At 43.2% G+C, this 23,619-nt stretch overlaps 1 protein-coding gene and 4 pseudogenes across 1 annotated transcript in view; 4 read left to right on the forward strand and 1 right to left on the reverse strand.

The window, feature by feature from the left end:
- LOC106010177 (uncharacterized) overlaps positions 1–23,619 on the reverse strand; it is a 149,126-nt gene that overhangs the window by 68,607 nt on the left and 56,900 nt on the right. The window contains exons 3-7 of the mRNA XM_087180465.1: positions 14,292–15,662; positions 12,757–12,905; positions 12,528–12,607; positions 3,299–6,577; positions 198–3,152 (exon numbers count right to left, since the gene is read on the reverse strand). The gene's annotated coding sequence lies outside the window, so the exon portion shown is untranslated. The remainder of the gene's footprint in view (positions 1–197; positions 3,153–3,298; positions 6,578–12,527; positions 12,608–12,756; positions 12,906–14,291; positions 15,663–23,619) is intronic.
- LOC101719859 (ribosome biogenesis protein NSA2 homolog) lies at positions 2,472–7,390 on the forward strand (annotated as a pseudogene).
- LOC110351093 (dnaJ homolog subfamily C member 24 pseudogene) lies at positions 3,078–3,596 on the forward strand (annotated as a pseudogene).
- LOC101700574 (ubiquitin carboxyl-terminal hydrolase CYLD pseudogene) lies at positions 18,583–19,281 on the forward strand (annotated as a pseudogene).
- On the forward strand, positions 19,273–21,895 carry LOC110343865 (ubiquitin carboxyl-terminal hydrolase CYLD pseudogene; annotated as a pseudogene).

Here is a 23,619-nt window from a genome sequence, read left to right on the forward strand (position 1 = left end):
CAAACCAACATCCACAACTTATAGGAGGAGAGGTTTATTTTGGCTCATAGTTTCAGTGGATTCAGCTCATAGTCAGCTGGCTCCATTCTGTCTTGGCAGAATGGAATATATGAGGGAAGCTGTTCATCTCATGGCCACCAGGAAGCAGAAAGAGAAAGGAGGATCTAGGGACAAGAACATACCCTTCAGAGTCATACCTGCAGTGAATTGCTTCTTCCAACCAGGTCCCATTCTGAATGTGAGACTTTGGGGAGCGTTTTTAGATTTAAACCATAACATTTCACCCCTGGCCCCCAAAAGTCTTTCATCCATCTCATTATGCAAAATGCATTTAGTCCATCTTTTAAGAGTCACCAAAGTCTCAACAGGTCCAGCATTGCTGAAAAATCCAAGTTCAAAGTTTCCTCTGAGATTTAAAGCAAATTCTTTCCTGTAAGCCCTTGTAAAAATGAAAAAGAAAGTTAAACACTTCCAACCTACAGTGGCACAGGGTAAACATACCCGTTCCAAAAGAGAAGGATAGAGGGATAGACAGAAATCTGACCAAAGTAAGACCAAACCCCAGCAGGGCAAACATTAAATCCAATAGCTCCACATCCAGAATCCAGGGCAGGTTGTCATGAGATTTGAGCTCCAAAGGGCTTGGGTAGTCCAGCCTCTATGGCCTTGCTGGTTGCAGCCCACATGGTTTCTTACTTGGGATGGCTCTGTTCACTGCCTGTGGCTTTCCTCAGCAGACATTCCAATTCCTGGCCGCTTCAACTTCCGAGTGTCTCTGCTATATCTTGGCTTCACTCTTACAGCATCACGCACTGCCCTCTCATGAGCTCCTGGCCCCAGGCCTTCTGATATCTTAGTGGAAGTCATTGTAACCCCATAACTCTTGCATTATGCATGCCCCAAAATGACCACCATGTGGATGATTCAAAGGTTGGCTACTAGCCTGAGCACTAGCTAGATCTCCCTGAATCATGGCTGTAGTGGCCTCTGAGTTCTGTGATGGTTGAGCTCAGGGATACACTTCTTTAGGTGGCACTGAATTGAGTGAGTATCACAGGGACTCTTCTCAAATGAAAGATTTACAGTCTTGCACTCTGGAACCTGTGATGGGTGGGGCTTTGCTGATTTCTTCTCCCTTTACAAAGTACTTGGGTTCTTTTTAATATTAGTTAACCATTTCAGCAACCATGTTTGGGTTTTTTTTGTTTGTTTGTTTGTTTGTTTGCCCTAACTTTACAGGTACTTTCTTTCTGGCAAAACTGCAAGCCTCAAATCATTCAGCTCCACTGTCTGTTTCTGATTCCCACTGTAGATCCAGCTAAAAGCAGCCAGCTTTATTCATGTCAGAGTCTGACCAATGAGCTGCCTTGAAATTTCCTCTACCAGATTTTAGTCTGCAACCCTTAATCCTGGTCTCCTGCAAGTCTCAGGTCATGGGGGAAATGTAGGCAAATTTTTTATCAGAACATTATACACAAGGCTTCTAGCCCAACCACCAATGGAGTCCTTTTTCTCCAGTGCAACCTCATGACCCTGGCCTTCACTGTCCACATGCCTATTAGCATTCTGGTCTTCTGAGCTTGGATCAGCATCACATATAAAGCACTGCTCAGAACATTCTAGGGCTTCTCTATCCTGCATCTCCAAACATTTCCAAACTCCTCCTCCAAATCAGTTCCAAAGACTTCTAAACCACATGGTCAGGTACAGTCACAGCTACAACCCCACTCCTGGTACTTATTTTCTATATTAGCTTTCCTGTCACTGGAGCAAAATACCTGGCACATACAACTTCAAGGAGGAGAGGTGTATTTTGATTCAGCTTTATTGGATTCAGCCCATGGTTGGCAGAAATGACATTGCAGAATGGTGTGCTGGAGGAATGTTGTTCACTTCATGGCAGCCAGGAAGCAGAGTGAGAAGGTCAGAGCTTGGGAAAAGAAGGTACCCTTCAAACTCATGTCCCCAGTCACTTGTCCTTTCTGACCAGGCCACACACTGAATGTGAGACTTTAGGGGACCATTTTATGTCTAAACCATAATATATTGCAAGAGAGAGAGAGAGCAAAGGGTAAGTTGAGAATGCTCCCTTTGTAACAATTTCTTCTTGTGGCAACCAATCAAGAACCTTGAGAAAAGGATGAACCCTTTCCAAGGGTGGTTCCCTTATGACCCATCAACCCAGTCACCTTCTACTAGGCCCCACCTCTTAAAGGCCCCATTTTCCAATGCCATAACTCTGGAGACCAAGCCTCAACATGAGTTTTTATGGAAACAAACTATATTCAAGTTACAACATATAATAAATTCTCATCTTCTTTAAGTTTAAATAGCAACCGAAAAAGTGGATTACAACCTGTTACCGGCTGCGTGGAGTCAGCTCATGTGTCTGAGAGACCCTAAAGTTGAAACTTTTCTTCCCGTGCCTGAGGCTGCCCCTGGTGGCTCTGCAGCTCTCACCATGCCTCGAAATGAATATACTGAATAACACCGTAAATGTTATGGGTATCATTTGGAGTACCATGAGAAAAAGGGAAAGAAGGAAAGTTGAGAGGCTCATGAATGTTCAAAGAAGGTAAAAAAAGAAATGACTGGCCTGAAGGCTAAGCTCTACTATAAACAGCGCCATGCCGAGAAAATACAAATGAAGAAGACTACCAAGATGCATGAAAAGAGAAACACCAAACAAAAGAATGATGAAAAGATTCCTCAGGCAGCAGTACCTGCTTGTCTGCTGGATAGAGAGGGACAGTCTCGAGCAAAAGTACTTTCCAATATAATTAAACAAAAATGAAAAGAAAAGGCGGGAAAATGGGAAGTCCCTCTGCCTAAAGTTCGTGCGCAGGGAGAGACAGAAATATTAAAATTTATTCAAGGGGAGCTAGTCGCGGACGGAGCCGGGTGGCACGCGAGGAGCGGAGCTGCCGTGCAGGGCCCCAGGGCCTGCTGTCCTGGTGCGTGGGGCGCGGCAGGAAGGCTGGCCGCGTCCGGCCCGGCTCCAGCTCTGCCGCGCGAGAAGGGACAGGGCCCGGGCCGGCCTAGCCGGCCTGAGAAGACCCTCTTCTGGTTCAAGAGTGATGGCGTTGGAGCAGGGGCCAGCGAAGGATTGGTATGGTGTTTTGGGGGCCAAGCCTTCTGCTAATGTGTCAGACCTGAAGCAAAAGTAACAGAAACTCATATTAATGAAGATGAGCTCAGAAGTATGGGACCAATAGACGCTCAAATATATCTTGAAGAAATGTCTTGGAATGAAGGCAATCATTCTTTCTCTCTGAGCTGCTGATGTGGTGGCAGATACCTCGTTTCTGAGCAGGAGGCAGCATCCTCAAGCCTGGGTCCCTGCGACGCGTGTTCGCTGATGGTGGAGCTCCTTCGCAACAGCTAGCTGCGCAGTCACACTCTGCCTCTGCCAGGAGAGGCCTACCGGAAGCCGCCACGGAATAATAGGAAATGAACTTCGTCAAAACGTGGGCTTAGAATTCATATTTACACATTGCCAAAGAAAAGACTTCAATTATAAATTGTATTTTGTGGATTGATGTCTGAGAACTTTTGTTTGCTCTTAGGAAAATAAGAACTTTCTTTTTCGAACGTGAGCATGTCTCCCCTTGTGTTGGCTCACAATGCCGCCGATTCCTTTACAGAGACTTGGGTTCTAATCGGCCAGAGCTGCTTCTGGCTGCTGAAGGCACAGGCCTGGTGGCCTCTCTGTGGATCAGAACCCCTGTGGGATGCGCAGAGCTGGTTCTCCGTGAGCAAGGCTGGGTGAGGGTGGCGTGGGGCGGTTCCCAGTGGCTGGAGATCCGGCGGCGGCAGCTGGAGTAATGCAGCTCGGAGCCCTGGCTGTGAACACTGCCATCCTCAGGTGTAACTCAGGGAGTGGAAGCTTAAAGAAGCAACCGGAAAAGGCGCTTCCCTTTGCCTACGCCAGAGGCTCGGGATCCGACCACAGTGCCTACGTTGGGGTTCCTTGGGATGAGGCACCGGACTTTGACGGTGTGGGCTGTGGACTGTGGCTTGCGAGGCATCGGTTCCCCCGTTTCCGATACAGTGCTGCCTCACTTGTCCAACAGCTCCATGCTCGGTCTTTCTTGAACTTTCCACCATTTGAACAGCAAAGTTTGAAAAAAATCTGCTCGGTGTTTGTAACTTTGCTTGATAGTTGAGCGAAAATCTGACTAGAAGAAACCTGTATGGGCGGAGAGTGAATCATGGACTGCATTTCTCCTTGGACACAAAGGGTGACGCTTCACTCAGCGCTGCTTCGGCCAAGCCCACATACAGTGCTTGTGTTAGTACGTTAAAACACCCGTCATTGTGCTTTTTCCGGCGTTATTTGCATAAAATACGATAACCATGGCCCCAAAGAAAGTGATAGCAGTAAAGTGAAGTGGAAAACTGAGAAACACGACAGAGTTAAAGAAATTGTGAAATTTGAATCAGGTCACTGCTTGTCTGATTTGGTAGCTGAATACAACATGGCTAACTTGCCATTATCAATACTTCTAGAAAAAAATGTGATTAAAGTGGCCAGTGTAGTAAAAGGTGTGAAAACGTTAACCGCGAAACCAAGAACCCAGGCCATCAAAGAGGTTGAAAAGTTACTGTAAGGTCGAGTAAATGAGAAACTGGATGGCGACGGTGACAATTCGAGAAGGCCGAATGCCTCCACAGTGATTCACTGACAGTGTTGCCAAGTGAGTGCTGGGCAGCCAGCCTCAAGTGTTCAAAGCCAGCTGTGGCTGGTTTGAAAAATTCAAAAAGAGAACAGGCACACACAGTAGAGTGAAACACGGGGAAGGAGCGAGCTCAAATACAGACAAAGCCAATACCTGTGAGGCTAGATTTGCTGAGTATGTGGATGCTGAGTGTCACTCCCCAGCAAGTGTTCAGTGGGACAGACTAGACTCTGGGAAAGAAATGCCCAGTAGGAACTCATTCTGAAGCGGAAAAGGCACTGCCAGGCCACGAGCCTATGAGATGGGCTGGCTCTGGTGTTGGGGTACACAGGTGGGGACTGAAGTGAAGCCCGTGTCGGTGCACCATTCTGAAACCCATGGGTTTTTAAACAACAAAACAATGAAAAATAAGTGCGATGTGGAGGGTAAATAATGAAGCGTGGGGAGCAGACCGTTTTTCACTGAGTAGGTGTTTGGGCAGGAGAATTTGCCTGGAAACTCACTCCTCCTGATGGACGGTGCTCCTGCTAATCCTCCAGGCTTGGAGGGCATTGGATGGTAAATGCTCCTTTATCACTGTTAAGTTCTTGGCCCTGAATACACTCCTGTCATCCAGCATGGACCTGCAAGTCATTGCTAATTTCACAAAACTCTACCAGGGCACTGTGCTTGGAAATACCCTCACACCCAGGGGACCCTTCCAGAGTTCTGCTAGTCATGTTCGCATCCTCACTGCATTGCCCTTCTCCACAAGGCCTGGGGGAAGTCTCTACAAGACCCTGAATGCTGCACGGCCAAGGCTGTGGCCAGAAGCAGAGACTCTGAAGGCTCTGAGGGCTCTGAGGAGGAGCCTGGTGTGCAGCATATTGTGCCTCGCAGGTGCCCATGCGTCTGGAGGCTGATGAGGGCGTGGAGGAGTAGGCAACGGAGCACAGTGCAAAGCTGGCCCCAGAAGAACTTCGGGGTCTTCAGGAGGAGCAGCGGCGAGCGGCAGCTGAGGACATAGCCTGGATGAGGAGGAGGGGCCCGAGGAGCTCCCTGCTCATTGATAAAGAAGTGAATGCAACATGGATGGAAGTGGCCACCTCTGGACAGAACCACCCAGGGAGGGCCGTGACAGGACTGTGAGCCTCGCAAATGCAAATGATGCCTCTCACTTTAGGAAGTTTGAAAAGGCAGAAGCAGGTGTTGGACAAATTTTTAGTGAGAAAAGATGAAAAAAAGACCGACAGAGAAGACCCCAGAAAGGGTACTGCCAGGAGTCGCTGCGGAAGGAGACGCTCCTTCCAGAAGTAACATTTCTCCCTCCTCCGATTTCTCTCCAGCTTCTGCTATGCCAGGAAGCCTCCGAGTCTCAAAGTGAAGCTCCTGGACAAATTTTCTTAAAATTTCATTTACTGTATCATTTTGGTATTTAATGTACCATATTTATGGTGTTCAGCTGTTTTAGGGGTATTTCCACAACCGAGGGCTGTTTGTTTTGTGTTAAAGTCCTGGAAAAATGAATTTTTAAGTGTAATTTTTGGGCCTCAGAACCTATTATTTGGTTTTCCACTTTTCTTATGGGGAAAAAATGTATTCAGTTCTTGAACTTTTCAGTGTTTGAACATGAATTTGGAACAAATTGAGTTTGACAACCGAGGTATCACTGAACTTGATGTTCTATGGTGTAAGGTAGAATTTATTTGAAGATCTTCACAGGATCCTTCCTGGGGTCTCTGAACTTCCCTACTTCAGATGAGCGAGCCATGCACGGAGCTCAGCAGGTCTTCATCAGATGCGTGCTCGGTGCTATCGGCCTGAACTCACGAGCAGAGCAGTTACACTGCCCTGAAAATGTAGTTGACAAATGTGGCACATTCAGAAAGAGTAGATCTTTTGCTTTGGCTTTATTGTACCTATCAAAGCAAAATTTAAAAGTGAGGTACTCATCCAGGTTCTCCTCCCAAAATGTTTGTATATCACCATAAAATTTAGATGGAAAACTTAACTTTGCCTTACATTTTTGTCCAGGTATTTTGAACTAATTTGCAATGTGTTGCTTGTTCTTTATGTTTAAGCATTCAAAACAACAAAATAAATAGCAAATCATTTATTGGTAAGGTAAGTACATGGTTTCCACTGCGATCATAAATTCACTGGACCAGGAGACTCATCAGGTCAGAGGAATAAATGCTTGTCAGTTGTCAGAAAAAAGAAAAAAGTTATTCGATGAGTTCGATCCCCGGTACCAAAAAAAGGGGGGGGGGGCAGGGATTTAGCTCAGTGGTTTCACTGCCTGCTGCACAAGCGCAAGAACCTAAATTCGATCCCCGGTACAAAAAAAAAAGTTATTCAAACTGGAAAGAGGAAAAAGAAGGCATGGAAGAGGATGGTTACTAAAGTCTGCTTTGCTGGAGATGGCTTTATAAGAAAACCACCAAAATACAAAAGGTTCATTAGCACAGTGGGTTTACGTTTCAAGAAGGCCCATGTAACACATCCTGAACTGAAAGCCACCTTTTGCCTGCCAATATTTGGTGTGAGAAAAAAATCCTTCATCACCACTATATACAACTTTGGGTGTTATTACCAAAGGTACAGTGATTGAAGTGAACGTGAATGAGTTGGGGCTTGTGACACAAAGAGGCAAGGTTATTTGGGGTAAATATGCCCAGGTAACCAACACTCCTGAGAATGATGGCTGCATCAATGCAGTCTTACTGGTTTGACAGATGTTTCATACAATAACTTCTTACACTTATTGAAGACTATAGACCAATCAGGAAAACCATCATTACTGTGAATACTACCACAGCTTTCATAACTGCAGTCATCAAGAGAATTATTTATTAAATTGTAAAAACATTTTTTAAAAGTGGATCACATTTCTTGAGTGCCTACTGTGTGGATCACATTTCTTGAGTGCCTACTGTGTGCAAGTCACTCTGTTCTTTTTTTTTTTTTTTTTTTTTTTTTTTTTTTTGAGATGGGAACTTACTAAGTTGCCCAAGCTGGGCTTGAACTCCTGGGTTCAAGCAATTCTCTTACCTCCGCCTCTTGAGTAGCTGGGACTACAGGTATGTGTCACCATATCTGGTTTCTGCTAACATTTTTTAAATATGTAGTTGATATTTTAAAAATTGTCAGTATATTTTACATTCTTGTCTTTGTACTTGGTATATATTTTGCCTTCATGGCAGATCTTAATTCATACTGGCCACATTTCAAGTGCTCCAGAGCCAGGCATGCTACTGGCTACCACACTGCATAACAGAGACCTAGATTCTGAGCCCAGGCTCCACTGTGCCCAGCTGCCTTTTGACTTTAATGCATCAAACAATACAGGTCAGTTTTTCTTCAATGTCTTTCCATTTCTGGCCACACTCGAGCTGTTTTCTCAGTCTCATATACCTATTCATGTACTCTGCAGTCTGTTCTTGGAATATTTCCACTTATTTTTAAATGAGGTCTACAGTTTCTGAAGTTGGTTAAATAGTAGAACACCTCATCTGGTGGCCAGACTGTGTTGATTATTATTTGTCTTTTAGTACCGGTAGCTTTTCAAGAGGCTGTTTTCCAATACAGCCTGTGTTTGTGCATGCACAGCTGTGACCCTTCATCCTACCTGATGCTAATCACTGATGCACATGTCAGTCACTGTTATGGGTTATATGTACATGTTCCCGCTAAGCCTCATGTACTCATAGGCGGGGCTTTGGGGAAGTGACTGGATCACAGGTTGTGATACTGGATCAGTCCATTGATGGGTTTATACCTGGGTGTGATGTTAAAAGGTGAAGCCTGGTGGGAGGCAATGGGTCACTGTGGGCATGGCCTGGGGATTATATATATATATATATATATATATCCATGCCCCTCCTACCTTGAGTGCTCACTGCTTTCTGCTGCCATGCCATGAGCTCTTTTTTCTCTGCCATGACCTTCTAGCATCTCTACCATGCTGCCCTGCCTTGGAGCCAGCCAAATATAGACTGAAATGTCTATAAACTGTGAGCTAAAATATACCTTTCATTTAACTTGTTGGTGTCAGGTATTTCATTCCCAGCAATGAAAAAGTAACTAAGACAGTCACACTCAAGCTTTTCAGTTGATCTCACAACGTCCAGGCATGTTCATCTCCATTCAGGATTCTGCCTTTCCATTAACCTCTGTGTGATGTTTCTCCCTGTAGATCCTCATGTTGTCCTTAGGAAATAGTTCTGATCACTTCAGATCACTTATTATCTAGAGAATTTTTCAATAAACCCTTAAAGCTTACCATGTTTCTTCACTCAAATTTTACAAATATAAAAATCAAGATACACTTAAATACTGCACTCAACTTATACTATGAAAAAGTAATAATAAGAGCTAAGCCTCATGAAATGCTCCCTGTGAGCTATGCACTGTGCTAAGCACTGGACAAGGCTTATCTTATTTATTTTTTCTAATAGACCTATTAGGTAGGTCAGGTGACAACTGCCATTATCTGAGTCGAGGTAAGGTGGCACAATTTAAGTAACTTGCTCAAGATTCCCCCCTAGCAATGGGCAAAGCTCAGAGTTGTATGGAAGTCTGCTTGATGATTGAGTTGATTTCCTAAGTTCTACACTTGATTGTCAGTAAAGACAATCTGTAAGTGTTGGTCTTGTTTCTGAGTTTGTGAGGATACAGCTCTATAGATTGTATAGTGTACCCAGGACACCATATGCCTTCTCTTGATGGGAAATATATATTTCTTAGCATCCTCAGAACTGCCTGTGAAACAAAATGTGAGGAGCTTGTGGCAAGGAGTCACAGCAGAACGCTGTGGCATCTGGGAGTGAAGACAGGCCTCTAGGAGAGGAAGGAGGGAATGAGGAAAGGAAGGAGGAGGAAGAGAGGGAGGGAGGAAAGCAGAGCTTCAAGGAGGGGCTGTGCTTCCCCCAGTAATTTTATTTTGTTAAAGATGAGCATGTGGCAGTGCTGCTGCGAAGAAAATTAAGAGCTGAAGATAGAAAAGAGCATGGGGAGGGGGGTAGATGCTGAACAAACAAGGACCCCCAAAGAGTCAAGACAATGAGATGTTTGAAGCTCATTTTGGGGGAACATGTTTGCTGGTTCTAACTCTTATGTCTGCTTATATCTGCACCCCATGATGCCTTCCCACCATCACCAGGGCCAAGTGGCTTGGGAAACTGTTACAGGCAGAAACATTTTCCCTCCACTGGACATAACTTCTTATGCTTTTTAGTGAAGAAACAGAAAATATATGATACCAGAATGTGTATCCTTTGGCAGCCCCCTACATAGGTGATATAGTTTAATGCAAGGGACACTAAGTCTACCCTCATTTAAGATTGTCAGCTACAAGTCCTTGAACTATTCTACCACTTGAATTACCTTCCCAAAGAGTCCTGTCAAACACAAACAGACCAAAACAAAACCGCACATTATTGCCAATGGCCAAATGGTGGAAACAACCTATGTCCATCAGTGGACAAGTGGAAATAAAATGCAATATTCTGACACCTGCTACAACCTAGATGAAGCTTGCAGATATTATGTGAAGTGAAATAAGCCAGACACGAAAAGACAAATACTGTATATTGCCAGTTACCTGAGTTACCTAGAAGAATTGAATTCATAGAAACAGCAGAATGTAAGTCACCAGAGAGACAGGTGAGTGGGGACTGAGGATGTGGCAATGCTGATGGGAAGAAAATTAAAAGCTAACGATAGAGGAGAGCAGGAGGAAGGGCAGGGAGTTTCAGTTTAGAGTAATGAGTAAGTCCTGGAGCTGGTCACACAACTATGTGAATGTATCTTACACCACTGAACTGTACATTAAATTTTATAATTAAACCAACTCAAACTGAGTCATTTAAAGAGTGAACAGCTCTGGGTCAGTCACTCCTTCCCTTATCCTGGTTTGCCCAGATTTGCTTCTCAGTGAAGGGCGCTGCACCTACAGCACGACTTTAAGGAGCCAGGCCCTGAAGGGCTGCGGACAGAGGTGAGTCCTGGCTGGTGTCTCCCTGGACTCTGGGGTGCTTTGAGCAAGGCCAGGACTCGGGTTCACATCCTGATTTGAGGGGTGCACCCTGCTGGTTCTGTGGGAGCAAGAGACCATGAAAACCCAGACACTGGTGAGCTGGTCCTCAGCCACATGACCTGTCTGGGATGCCAGATCTTGCTGCTCACAAGCTGGTGTAAGGGAGGCCATGACACTGCCCCTCCATGGCACAGTAGGTATGAGGATTTGCAGCCAGTGCCCAGCCAGGGTGGCCGCTCAGCCTTGGCTGATACCTCCTTGTCCTACAGACCTTGGGAAAGGAAGCCATTTTGCTTACAGAAAGTAGCATTTTAAACATTCCTCATTGACAAGAGAGACAGAATTGCTATACTAGTACAAGAACACTCAAGGAAAGAAAAAATCAATTTCCATGCTTCTCCAGCTTGAGTCCTAAGCTGAACAGATGCTATTTTTATCAAATACTTTCTATTCTGTGTCATGCTTTGCCAACTGTGTATTATTAGACATATCAGGGAAAGTCTGAATTTGATTTCTTTCCCTTCCAGCTTCTCCCTCCCAATTTCGCAGGGGTGGTTGTTTGGGCAGAGGCACCATCCTGTCAATAGGAGGTGAGTGACAGGAAAATGGCAGTCACCTCACAACTCATCTGGTTGCCATAGCATCCCAGAAATGGGCTCTGCCTCCATCAAAATGACATCTACTCCTAGCTCCACCCCATCCCAGATGGCATAGCTGTGGGACATGAAAAAGTATGTATTCTGGAGTATTTACGGCATGATTTCCCCCACCCCCACTTCCTGTGAAGGAGGATTGGTCTAGGCCAGCTAAGTTCCCGAGTATTTCTCATGCACAATATGGAAGCATATGGGAAAGGATTCTGAAAGATGCAATTGTGGGTAGGACAGCTCAGTGGGTACACCTAAGAAAAGGCAGGAAGTTACCTCCTAAAGAAAGCAGAATAAATCAGAAGCTAAGAGGGAGAATAAGAGAGACAGGAGCCCTGGACAGGACAGGAGATAGGATGCACTGAATTGGAGGGTTCAAGAGATAAATTAGGGGGTTGACAGCTGGGCTGTCATGAGGAGCATTTGGAAAAGAGGATTTTTTTTCAGAAATGTTGTTATTATGAATGGAATCCACCCCGTCTTTGGTATTTTTAAAGAGATTTCAGTTAAAACATAAATTGGCTTAAAAACTATGTTTGGTATGAGGGGGCTGGTGTTTACTCAAAGAAGCTCAGGCTATAGGGAGGCTAGAATTTAATGAAAGGGAGTTCCGCCTTCACCCTACTTCTTTCATCAATGCAGACTATGTTCCCAATATTTTCCAATGGTATCCTGGGCTAGGTGTGGGCCCCAGATGTATTTTGTTTGGCCAGCTGAGAATTAATTTTTTGGAACCAATATGGGAAATTAGGATTTCACTTTTCAAAAGCCTGCATTTCTATCCCTCCTTTTTTTGGAAAAAAAAAATTGGGCAACTGGCAATATGAGGCCCTCATCTCCAAAGGCAAACACTGCCTCATGCTCTCTAGTTAACCTCAGTGCCCATCACTGCTATGAGCCATGCATATGTACACATACCTGGCCCATGTCCTGCATTTGTATTTCCTACCATCTGGCAATGGAGACTAGAGAACGTAGACCTGCTTTCCTACTGAGAATTGGAAAAATAGGGAATAATAAAAATAGATTCTGGGGCCAGGGATTTAGCTCAGTGGTTCTGGCACCTCCCTCGCAAGCTCAAGGTCTGAGTTCGATCCCCGATACCAAAAAAATAAATAAATAAAAATAAATTAAATATAAATTCTGCTGGACAACATCAGTGTTAAAAAGACAATGAAGACTCACCAAACCAGGATTTAGGGGAGGGTGGGTACTCAGGGAGGCACTCCTAATAACTGATCCTCTTCTCCGCTCACTGGCTGCTTCTAGAAAAGACAACGAAGAAGCTGAAAGACTAAGAAACACCAAGGGAGCTATGTATGCAGTGCGGACAAAAGTAGAATCCAGAGCCCATCAAAGGAGGAGTACTTGTAACTCCCCATTTTAGGCTAGGACTCACCCTGAAGGAGTGTACCTTAGAACTAGATGAACTGGAAGCAGGTGGGATTTCGCAGAGCCTCCACCATGATCCAATGAACTTAATACTTCATCCGAGATTGCTGGTATCCTCAGGTGCCTTGCAGAAACAAATGTAAATACTCTCTGGGAAATTATAATGACATCCTATAAGAAAAGGATAAGTCTAATAAGTCTCACCTTACTTCTATCAAAAACTTTCCACATACAATTTTAGCACACATGAAAATGACCACACACATGTGGAAATAAGACAACATGAAAGAGATACAGTTGGATCAACTACAATAGAAACAATCCAAGAGAACTCCACTTTGGGGAGTTATCAGAAACAAGACTTTAAAATGTTTATCAAGGATAATGAGATAAAAGACAATATCAGAAAACTGGCAGGTAACTGGAAACTTAAAAAGATGATAAAAATTTTAAAAGTAAATAGAAATTTAGAACTGAAAAATATACCAAGAAAAGTAAAGGGCTCAGTGGATGAGTTTAACAGATTAGACATAGCCGAAGAGAGAATTGATAACCTGAGAAGTAGGTTAGAAGAAAACATAAAGATGAAACACAATGATAACAGGATGGAAAATGCTACAGAGAGAATAAGAGATAGGAGGTAAAATGAAAATAAGTACTAGAAAGAGATGAGAGGAAATGGGGGAGGAGCATTTTTTTAAAAAGTTGGGTGAGAAATTGTCCACATTGGTTTAAGGCATCAAGTCACAGATTCCAGAAGCCCCAGGATTTACACACAAGCAGGATAATTTTTTTTTTTTTTTGGTACCGGGGATTGAACTTGGGTCCTTGTGCTTGCAAGGCAAGCGGTGGAACCACTGAGCTAAAGCCCCGGCCCAGGATAAATTGTTTAAGTGTAACACCTAGGCACATCACAGTAAAATATGACATCAAAGACAAAAAGAAAACAGTTCAAGCCGGGGATTTAGCTCAGTGGTTTTGCCTCCTGCTGCTCAAGGGCAAGGACCCAGGTTCGATCCCTGGTACCAAAAAAAAGATTTAAAAATAAATAAATAAAGAAAAGAAAACAGTTCAAGTGGCCACTATAACTTAAAAAAATATGAGACCGGCCAATGCTGTGCGTCGAGCAGGAGCAGAGGAGATAACCTTCTGTTAAGTGATGACATTAGCACCAATGGCTTTCATTCTTGTGAAAGTGATGACGATGACAGGGCTTCGCATGCCAGCTCTAGTGACTGGACTCCAAGGCCGAGGATAGGTCCATATACTTTTGTTCAACAACATCTCATGATTGGCACAGATCCTTGAACAGTTCTTAAAGATTTACTACCAGAAACAATTCCACCACCCGAACTAGATGATATGACATTGTGGCAGATTGTCATTAATATCCTTTCAGAACCACCAAAAAGGAAAAAAAGAAAAGATATTAATACAATTGAAGATGCTGTGAAATTACTGCAAGAGTGGAAAAAAATAATAGTTCTAACTGGAGCTGGGGTATCTGTTTCATGTGGAATACCTGACTTCAGGTCAAGAGATGGTATTTATGCTCACCTTGCTGTTGACTTCCCAGATCTTCCAGATCCTCAAGCGATGCTTGATATTGAATATTTCAGAAAAGATCCAAGACCATTCTTCAGGTTTGCAAAGGAAATATGTCCTGGACAGTTCCAGCCGTCTCTCTGTCATTAGTTCATAGCCTTATCAGATAAAGAAGAAAACTACTTCGCAACTATACCCAGAATATAGATACCTTGGAACAAGTTGCAGGAATCCAAAGGATAATTCAATGTTCCTTTGCAACAGCATCTTGCTTGATTTTTAAATATAAAGTTTACTGTGGAGCTGTACAAGGAGATATTTTTAATCAGGTGCCCACCTGATGATGAACCACTTGCTATCATGAAGCCAGAGATTGTCTTTTTTGGTGAAAATTTACCAGAACAGTTTCATGGAGCCATGAAGTAGGACAAAGATGAAGTTGATCTCCTCATTGTTATTGGGTCTTCCCTGAAAGTGAGACCAGTAGCACTAATTCCAAGGACTGGAGTCATGGCTGAGAGGGGGCAGTGAATGCCAGCCATGCACCAGAAGGTACCGGCCCCCCGACAAACACACCAGCTGCAGCAGGAGTCCATGGCGCTCCTGCCACCACACACAGTTGCTCAGGCCTCGGCATCCAGCAGCCGCTGGGCTCAGCTCTGAGGCACAGCTACAACTTCTACTGTGATATTGAAGAAAAATTGTGAGAAGAGAAATCTTTGCCATATTTCTGAACTCACCGAGAAAGATTTGTGCCTCTCATCATGCACAGCAGTGATGGTATCCATCAGTGTCTTGTACACGTTCTTTCAAGCCATACTACTGAGAATGTCCATTAATGGAATGTTGCTCCAAGAATGATGCAGGCAGGGTCAGCGGAAGAAGCCATGATGCAACCAGACTCATGGTCCCTAATATTGAAGATATTTGAAGTCTTTGTATTCTGAGATGGTTCCTTATGCAGTGACAATTGAACCAGGATGCTGATTTCTGTAAAGACATCAGGATCTGGGAGAGAGGGGAGGACAAGGAGCTTTGCTGCCTGCTCTTGGACGTCAGTGAGCCCGTGATGGAGGCGTGGAAGCCACACCAGCCCCATGCACAGGATCTTGCTATGTAGTTCGGGCTGGCCTTGAACACAGTATGTAGCTGAGGGTGACTTCAAATGCATATCCTCAGTCTCCCAGTGCTGGGATTACAAGCATCCTCCACCATATCTGGAAGCAGGTAACAATTTGCTGGGAACTCGTGACCTGACACTCTCTTCCTGATAAACGCTGTTGCTCCCAGCCGGCCACACAGTCACGAAGGGTAAACAAGCAGTGCTCCGAAGGGGACTGTCCTATACAAGCTATCTTCTTCAGGTTCACCTCTTTGCAGATCCTGAAATCAAGATATCAATAGCTCAACATTGCTGGTAACAGGTTGACCCTCACGTAGAAGAAATTTGTTATACAACTTTCTAGAGCAGGCCTGGAGACACCATAGCCCCATAAAATCCTCAGATGCACTTCACAGTGCAAAACAGCAAAAAACTTGAGGAGCAGAGCCCCCCCCCCGCCCCCCAGTGCCGAGGAGGTGAGCTGCGTGGGTGCCAGCAGCACCACTCTCCCCCCACCCCAGTGGCTGCGCTGAGACAGTATTTGGATCCACAGCACAGAGGTACAGGGGGTCATAAAGGACATTGTTCTGAGCTCCAGAAGATAGAGCAGAAGTGAGCATCAGAAAGAGGGCCTCTCTCAGGCTCCTTGATGAAAATGGAAGCCCACTGGAAAAGTGAAGAAAATCTCTGCAATAAAGGCACCCCAGACCACTGTAGTTGCACACTGAATCGGGCAGGATGGTGTGTGACTGCAGTCCCAGCAAGCTGGACAGCTGAGGTAAGAAGGTCACATGGTGGAGTCCAGCCTGACCAATTTGGTGAGTTAGTGAGACCCTTAGTGGGTATCTGGAGTAAAATGTCTGAGGATATAGTTCACTGAGGAGATGCAGAGTACAAGCCCCAGTAATGCAAAAGTGAAACACTAACAGATAGATGAGAAATAGAAAAAAATATTCATAGATACTTAGATAAAAATAACAAAATAAGTGGCCACTGATTTATTTAGTATGAAGAAAAAAAATGGCTGTCATGGGTGGAGACAGGGGGAGAGTCCCCACAATCCTGGGCCTGACTCTGCTAAAGATGCAGAAGGTTGTGGAAAAATCAGATAGAGACCGAAAGCATAGAAGCAAAGTTATACTTTTATTGAGCAAGCATGCAAGAGTACAGCTGCCTTCTCTCAGAGCGACAGGCAGGGGTGCCTGAAACAGAGGCACCATTGCAGGGGGGGCTCAAGATGCTGGTTTTGTAGTAGTTGGGGGCCTATCCTGCCTCTAGGCTGAGGGCACCCCTACTTGATTGGTTAATGATTAACTTAGCTCATTACTAGGGACAACAGGGAAGGGTCTTTTCAGGGGCCTTTTACATCTTAGGGCCAAGGTTCTTTTTCCTTTTGATCTTAGCAAACCAAGCTTTGCAGGGTACAGCATGAAGAGGTGTATCCTCAGCAGACTGTCAGCTTTTTATGGGTGGTTAAGCCTGTTCTGCCAGCTATCTGAACTCCTTTGGGGAGGGGCTCATCTCTCCCTGCCTAGGGGTCTCTATCCCTACAGGGCTATAGGCTTTTCTATTATATAGAGACTCAGGTTATGGAGCCCCAAGACATGAGGTCACTTCCTCGGCAACATCTCCAAACAGAACTTGGAACTCTTGCTAACGGGTGTCACAATCTTGTAACTGCCATCTCCCAAGCTCACTTGGCCAGAGACAGTCAACAGCGAATATGCTGAACTGCTTCTCCACTTCGAGAGGCCGCAGCCTCAAGACCCCAGGTAGAGAAAGTATCTGTGAAAGATTAAGAAGATGGCTGACTACATCCAGGTGCCGCAGGCCATGCTGCTGCAGCAGCATGACTGTCACAGACACCCCAGGGATGGTCTCCCCGGGAGTGACCACCAGTGACCTACCAAAATCAAGGTACCCCAGTGAAGTCTCCCTAAGCCCAAATACCAATGGCACAGAAACTGGGAAGAGCGTGGGGCAAGTATCACCAGGCCCAGAAACACCCAGTAGCTCTGGGAAGGCCTCCCCAGAGCCAGGCACAGAGAACCTACAGAGTCAAAGTCCAGGGGGGGAGACCGAAGTCACAGCCACCATCCCCTGAGAGACACTGAGAAGCCTGGCGTACATCCACCCAGGCCTGGCCAGCACTATTGGAAACAACTTCACAAAGAGCCGTGCAGGATTCCGGCCAGTGTGGTGCCTGCAGACAGGCCACTCTCGTTCTCTGAGCTCTGCCTGCCTGTTTCCCTGGGCAGCCAACCTGTCTATGGTCCCTTCTTCCCAGGAACCTCCACCACCCACATCTCTACCCAATCAGCCCTGATTTTGGGAAGGGACATCATGACAAGATCACTTGAGAATTCCATCCCCTTTGAGGCCCTGTGTGATAAAGATCGAGATGTGTGGTGTTTGGACAATAAACATCTTTTCACCACACACTGGGCAGAGGAGGGAGGAGACCCGGACACTGTGTTACCTCAGTTGGAGTTAGAAGAGGCCATTAGGATTTCTAAGCTAAAGAAAGATTCTGAGCTCTTAATTCATTCATTGCCTTGTATACCAGAGCATCCTAAAGTGCCTTATCCAGAAGAAGAGAAATCCATCCACCACAGAGCTGCAGGCTGCTGGAGAAAGCTGTATTATGTGAATGGCCACACTTTTCAGGCCAAACGCTTCAGCAGGAGAGCTCACTGTGCTGTCTGCACAGACTGTGTAGGGGGACTGGGCCACTAGATGTATAAGTGCACTGACTGTAAACTCCCAGTTCACAAGAAGTGCCACAACCTTATCACAATTGAATGTGGGCAGTGTTCTTTACCATCAGAGCCCACGATGCCAGTCGATCCATCATCCATGGCTTCAGACCCTGCACACACAGCAATCCCACATAACCTTTCAACTCATGAGGCTTTAGAACAAGCTGATGAAGAGAATGAGGCAGGGAACACCGGGGAAAGTGGCAAAGCTTCATCTGGCTGAGGGCTTGAGGACTTTGATTTGCTCCGAGTGATTGGCAGAGGAAGCTATCAGAAAGTAATGTTAGTCCAACAGGAAGAATCAAACTGTATGTATGCCATGAAAGGAGTGGAAAAGGATTTTCTAAACAAATACCCAAAAGAACGGCTGGGCTGTCATCCTCACAGGGGCTTTGGTGATATTCAGGAGCATCCATTCTTTCAAAATGTAGCCTGGGACATGATGGAACAAAAGCAGGTGGTGCCTCCATTTAAACCTAGTATCTCAGGTAGCAGGTTCAGCTGGACAGGGGCCCGCACGTCGGAGGAAGAAGGTCATGGTTAAGGTTTCACTGATGGGGTATATCAAGGGAAACAGCTTTTTCAGTGTGATGAAGATTGTGGAGTATTTGTTGCATTGGACAAGCTAGAAATCATAAAAGATGATGACAATGGACTGGAAAGTGATTATGCAGGCCCAGTGGACACAATGCAGGTTGACCTTCCCCCTTTGGAAATAAACTCCAGAGTTTCTTTGAAGGTTTGAAAAACTATAGAATCTGGAACAGTTATATTCTGTGAGGTTTTGCCAGGAAAAGAGAGCTTAGGATATTTCGTTGGTATGGACATGGATAACCCTGTTGGCAACTGGGATGGAAAGTTTGATGGAGTACAGCTTTGCGGTTTTGCAAGTGTTGAAAGTACAATTCTCTTGCACATCAGTGATATCATTCCAGATAGCATGACACAGGAAAGGAGGCCTCCCAAACTTGCCTTTATGTCATGAGATGTTGGGGACAAAGGTTCATCCAGCCATGATAAACCAAAGGCTACAGAATCTACCTCCAACCCTGGAAACAGAAATAGATTTGAATTATTTTATACCTTAAATGGGTCACATGGCCTGAAGTGGGCTCACTGGCTGAAGTGAAGGAGAATCATTCCTTTTTATGGGGTCATCCACTGGATTGGTCAGCCACCGGGACTCAATGAAGTTCTAGCTGGACTGGAACTGGAGGACGAATGTGCAGGTGGCACAGATGGAACCTTCAGGGCACTTGATATTTCACCTGTGCCCCGAAGACGGCGCTGTTCGTGAAACTGAAGAGCTGCAGGCCAGACTCTAGGTTTGCATTCCTGCAGCCTGTCTCCAATCAGATTGAGCGTTGCAACTCCTTAGAATTTGGAGGCTATTTAAGTGAAGTGGTAGAAGAAAACACTCCACCAAAAATGGAAAAAGAAGGTTTGGAGATAATGATTGGAAAGAAGAAAGGGATCCAGGGTCATTACAATTCTTGTTACTTAGATTCAACCTTATTTTGCTTATTTGCTTTTAGTTCTGTTCTGGACACTGTATTACTTAGACCCAAAGAAAAGAATGATGTAGAGTATTACAGTGAAACACAAGAACTACTGAGGACAGAAATTGTTAATCCTCTGAGAATATATGGATATGTATGTGCCACAAAAATTATGAAACTGAGGAAAATACTTGAAAAAGTTGAACCTGCATCAGGATTTACCTGTGAAGAAAAAGATCCTGAAGAATTCTTAAATATCCTGTTTCACCACATTTTAAGGGTAGAACCATTGTTAAAAATAAGATCAGCAGGTCTAAAAGTACAAGATTGTTACTTCCATCAAATTTTTATTGAAAAAAACAAGAAAGTTGGAGTTCCTACAATTCAACAGTTATTAGAATGGTCCTTTATCTACAGTAACCTGAAATTTGCAGAGGCACCATCATGTCTGATTATTCAGATGCCTCGATTTGGAAAAGACTTTAAAATTATCTTTAAAAAATTTTCCTTCTTTGGAATTAAATATAACAGATTTACTTGAAGATACTCCCAGGCAGTGCCGGATCTGCGGAGGGCTCACCATGTGTGAGTGTAGAGAGCAGTATGATGATCCAGACATCTCAGCTGGAAAAATCAAGCAGTTTTGTAAAGCCTGCAACACTCAGGTCCACTTTCATCCCAAGAGGTTGAATCATAAATATAACCCAGTGTCACTCCCCAAAGATTTGCCTGACTGGGACTGGAGACACGGCTGCATCCCCTGCCAGAAGATGGAGTTGTTTGCTATTCTCTGCATAGAAACGAGCCATTATGTTGCATTTGTGAAGTATGGGAAGGACGATTCCGCCTGGCTCTTTTTTGACAGTATGGCTGACCAGGATGGTGGTCAGAATGGCTTCAACATTCCCCAGGTGACCCCCTGCCCAGAAGTGGGCAAGTACCTGAAGATGTCTCCCGAGGACCTACACTCCTTGGACTCCAGGAGAATCCAAGGCTGTGCTCGCAGACTTCTTTGCGATGCATATATGTGCATGAAGCAGAGTCCGACCATGAGCTTATACAAGTAGTGGGTCATCCTGAGAGATAAAGAGACTGAACACAAAATCTCAGTGTTGCAATTGCCCGGAGCTGGCAGTTCTGTTCCACACCCATTGCCAGCAATAGGTATCTTTGTGTGGTGGCAATTCAGAAAAGGGTTCCTATACTTCAAAACCAATTGCTTTTGTGTTACCAAAGTATTTAATAAGCATTTTGCACTCTAGAAAGTATGTTTGTGTTGGTTTTTTAAGAAGTCTAAATGAAGTTAATTAATACCTGAAGCTTTAAGTTAACTGTATTGATTATATGATATTTTTGGAAGCATAAAATTTTAATTGTGACAGTTTAAAACTTCTTTTAGTCCACTGAAAATATAAATAAATGTTTCTTCTTTCTGGAAAAAAAAAAACCCCAAAAACCCCTCAAATATCTCTGAGCGATTCGGTTTGGACAACTTTGATCCTGAATTTACTAATGAACCTGTCCAGCTGACCCCAGATGATAATGATGTCTTGAGGGAGCTTGATGGATATGAATTTGCAGGTTTTGAGTATATAAATCATCTTATGATGTATGAAGAAGGGGTCTGATCTCCATTTTTCAACTATGCATTTTCCTTATGTTCCCATTTAATGCTTGGAAAAACTTGTTACCAGCCTAGATAGAATTAACCATTTCAGAGATGTCAGGAAGCGAATTTTCATTTATTGTTTTGAAGCTATATTTAGATGTAATACATGATTCTTATAGTCTGTAGTAGAGAATATGGAATTTTTTGTTCATAGATTAGATTTTTATGAACTGATTTAAATAACAATGAGGCAATTGCTTGTTAACCACACTTGTATACACATTTCATTTGTTAAGTGGGACATAACGCCTAATATTTTTTCTTTTTACTTATGATACAAGAAAACAATTTGTCTTTTCAGTAAAATATCTTACCTATGCTAGTTTCTCTCCAACTACACTTTTGAAACTGACCACCTTTTGGGGTGAGTTTATGCAGTCTTCAGGAAAATCCAAAAAATACCAACAATTGTGACTAAAAACACATATACTTGTATCTTTTTTTATATGAAGAAAATACGGTATACAACTGCAGGCTTTGGAAAGGTAGTAGTTCTCATGAAATGGGGCATCTGAAAAAGATTAAAAGATAATTTATTAAATGTTTATAGGGCCGGGGATTTGGCTCAGTGGTTTTGCTGCCTGCTGCGTGAGCGCGGGGACCCACGTTCGATCCCTGGTACCAAAAAAAAAAAATGTTTATAAATTTTAAATTGTTCTGAATTTGAAACTAGATCATTAAAATTAAATTAAACTAAGATTGTACCATTATAACTTATTTACATTTAGATGATGATGGTTACCTTTCACATCCTTGGCATAAAAATGATACTAAAACAGAAGGATGATATATAGCATCCTAATTTTACTTAATGATCTAGTTTTAAATTTGGAATGATTTAAAATTTGTAAACATTTAAGAAATTATCTTTTTTTTTTTTTAGTACCAGGGATCGAGCTTGGGTCCTTGCGCTTCTGCAGCGGGCAGTGAAGCCACTGAGCTGAATCCCCGGCCCTAAGAAATTATCTTTTAACCATTTTTAGATGCTCCAAAGCTTGTACTCGTGTATTGTCTTTTCTTCATATAATTTAGTTTGAAACTAATGAAAACATCAAAGGAAAATGTTTATAGACATTCTCCTGTTCATTTCCAAGGCGTGTATGTGTTTCTCTTAATGCCTGGAACTTGTTTTAAAACAAAAAGCAGAGTTTATTCACAACATAAACTTATAGAGAATTCTAACATGTCAGATATATGTTTAGGATCTTGCTTTTAAGTGTTGCTCTTTTCCGTAGGGCATTTCAGAGTGTAGAATAATCACCCAGGGTGTTTGTTTACCATGTTTATTATTGAGCCCACATTAGAACTCTTTTGGACTTTTGAACCTCATTTTGAGAAACACTTTCTTCAAGATATTCTTTTGTCCTCCAGTTAAATAGTAGAAAGTGTGTTTAAGATGTTACAAGTCAGAAATTTACAGCTTTATGAACATTTTTGAACAAATTTTACATGAATGACTTCTTTAGATACCTTCCTTGTTCCCCTCAACAAAATCTTATCAGTTTTCTGCCAATGATATCCAAATGATGAGCATTTTTCTTTGTTGAGGTTTTCATCATTATTCAGGGTGGTCTTTTGCTTTTCAGTTTTTTAAGTAATAAGATTAACTGTATATTTTATAGAAACTGCATTACAAATATGTCTTCAATTATTTTTGTACTATTTAAGTGTTATGTCAGTTCTTTTCACGTCAAACAGAAATTGTCTCAAAATACTCTTTAGAGGAATAAGTCACTTTATAGTCCAAATGGATGACATTGTGGTGTTCTAAAAAAATTTATTTTGCATAATCCTGTAGTCAGATCATTTTATGCATATGCAGCTTGGGTTAAATTTCAAGTACTGTGTTCAGCACTGGTATATTTACTGTATACATTTGTTTTGTTTTGATTTCTGTCATGTAGAACACTGTCTCAGTCATCATAATGTAATCTGTGTTGTGTTCTTTTTTCATGTTACAGCCTTTAAAAAACATTTACTGTAAATTCAAAACAAAAAATCAAAAAGAAAAAAACCAAATCCTTAACTTATATTTTGACCTTAACATGTAGCAAGTACATACATTTGGAAACTTTTGATCATTATCCATATTTTGCCATGTATGAAATCTTGACATAATGCAATTATCATTATATTAAAAAACAGTAATGTGTCGGTCAAAAAAAAAAATGAGACCATTAGCTTACTTCTTGAGCCAAACAATGGAAGTATTAAATTAGAGAAATTTAAATATTTTTCAGATGCTGAAAGGCATAACTGCCAACCTAGAATTTCTATACTCAGTGAAAATACCTCCAATAATAAAAGTGAA

Source organism: Heterocephalus glaber, unplaced genomic scaffold, assembly GCF_053883595.1.
Source record: "Heterocephalus glaber isolate CG9 unplaced genomic scaffold, H.glaber_assembly_v1.0 deba00001463, whole genome shotgun sequence".
In the NCBI taxonomy this organism is placed as follows: Eukaryota; Metazoa; Chordata; class Mammalia; order Rodentia; family Bathyergidae; genus Heterocephalus; species Heterocephalus glaber.